Genomic DNA, 2,433 nt, shown 5'->3' with positions numbered 1-2,433 from the left:
GCTGGCTGATAGACTGCATAGGGATTTACTTATTAATGTAGCTGGGGACTGCCTTCCTGCTTTCTTGTAGCTCCTATTAACATTGGTATAACTTAACAGACACATGTATTTTTTCAATGGGAGATGAGGAGAAAAAGAGTGTGGTATTGAAGACACCTCCCACAGGAAAGCAGCTGAAAATGTGACACCGTGCTGGCTGATAGACTACATGGGGACCTACTTACTACTGTAGCTGGGGTGTGCCTTCCTGCTTTCTTGTAGCTCCCATATGCAGTGTTATAATGTAACCGATAACATGTATTTTTTGAATGGGAGATGAGGAGAAAAAGAGTGTGGTATTGAAGATAGCTCCCACAGGAAACCAGCTGCAAATCTGACACTGTGCTAGCTGATAGACTACATGGGGACCTACTTACTACTGTAGCTGGGGTCTGCCTTCCTGCTTTCTTGTAACTGCCATACGTAGTGGTATAACTTAACAGACACATGTATTTTTTCAATGGGAGCTGAGGAGAAAAAGTGTGCTATTGAAGATTGCTCCCACAGGAAGGAAGCTGCAAATGTGACACCGTGCCGGCTGATAGACTGCATGGGGACCTACTTGCTACTGTAGCTGGAATCTGCCTTCCTGCTTCCTTGTAGCTCAAATACTCAGTGGTATGACTTAACAGACATGTATTTTTTCAATAGGAGATGTGGAAAAAAAGAGTGTGGTATTGAAGATAGTTCCCAGAGGAAAGCAGCTGCAAATGTGACACCGTGCCGGCTGATAGACTGCATGGGGATCTGCTTACTACTGTAGCTGGGGTCTGCCTTCCTGCTTTTTTGTAGCTCCCATATGCAGCAGTATAACTTAACAGACACATGTATTTTTTCACTGGGAGAGGAGGAGAAAAAGAGTGTGGTATTGAAGATAGGTCCCACAGGAAGGCAGCTGCAAATGTGACACTGTGCTGACTGATAGACTGCATAGGGATTTACTTATTAATGTAGCTAGGGTCTGCCTTCCTGCTTTCTTGTAGTTCCCATACGCATTGGTATCACTTAACTGACAACATGTATTTTTTTAATGGGAGATTAGTAGGAAAAGAGTGTGGTATTGAAGATAGCTCCCACAGGAAAGCAGCTGCAAATGTGACACCGTGCTGGCTGATAGACTGCATGGGGACCTACTTAGTACTGTAGTTGTGGTCTGCCTTCTAAGGGAGTGTTTCAGAATCCACAGACAGTGCATGAATTGAGCGAATGGCGTAAATTTGGGGATTTGCTGTGGGAAGCTATCCTGGAGGACGATGAGATAGCTGAAAAGTTAGGGAAGTTTTGGAGGATAGTACACAATGAGGTTGCAAGGTCATGCAGAAAAGAAGGCTGCTGAGCACGCATCAGCAGCACAGAGTAAGAACAAAAATGATGAGCGTGACTGGTTCTAATCCACCTCGCTGGCTCCTACCATCTCAAAAGTAATGGTTCCCCCCCCCCCGCGGCGTGAAGCGCCGGGAGAAGTGCCGGGAGAGGTACCGGGAGAAGAGCCGGGAGACGGGCTGAGAGCAGTGCCGGGAGAGGCGCCGAGAGTAGTGTCGGGAGCGGCGCTGAGGTGGATGATACCGAGAAAAGAGAAAACTCAGCCACCCCACGATTCGCCAAAGTTGGCGCCTGACGGAAATGGAGGCAGGACAAAGGGGAAAAGTCAGGCGCCTCGTTGGCCACCGAAGATGAGTGATCTACGTGGAGGAGTGGCAGAAATGAGAGCTAGAAGACGGAGTGTGGTGAGGGGACGGGGGGTGGTGTGGGTACGCGGAGTGAAGAAAAAAGTTCTTCTCCACACAGGAGTTTTTACAAACTCAGAGAGGCGAAGGGGCTTCAGAGCAGAGCCCCCGCGGGAGAGCTGCTTCCCATTTGAGCCCAACCCGCCGAGTTACCCCTGGGACGACTTGCAGGGGAATGCCGAGCAGGCGGAGTCGGGCCGGGCTGCAGCGCAAGATGATCAGAGGAGAGTGGGGGAGCGCGACCCCGTGTTAGACTGGGCACCATCGGGCATGCGAGGGAAGAAAAAGAAAACACGGGAGAGAGTAATAGCGGCTGCGCCGCCGGCGCCGGCGCCGGCACGGAGTGAACCAGACCCCCCCCCGTCCCTTCCATCCGCAGCCGCCGCCGCGCAGCCGCTTCCCGCGCCCGGCCAGTGTCTCCGGAGCCCCCCCCACACAGACCGCGCGCCGACAGCGCCGGCCCCGGCCCTCACGGACCGCTGGGCTCGCCCTTTCCGTCCTCAGTCCCTTGCCTCAACGAGTGTAAAAACTGTTGATCATGATGTTATGCATTTTGCTGTAAATGTGATAATGAATAATGGTTTTCTTACAGTGGAAACTCTCTAAGTCGTTTTAGGTGTCAGGAATGGAACTTGGAAGAACAGAACACTTTGGCATTGAGAAGCTA

The sequence above is a fragment of the Colius striatus genome, unplaced genomic scaffold, assembly GCF_028858725.1.
Source record: "Colius striatus isolate bColStr4 unplaced genomic scaffold, bColStr4.1.hap1 scaffold_43, whole genome shotgun sequence".
Classification (NCBI taxonomy): Eukaryota; Metazoa; Chordata; class Aves; order Coliiformes; family Coliidae; genus Colius; species Colius striatus.
Note: the sequence above shows the minus strand (reverse complement) of the source record.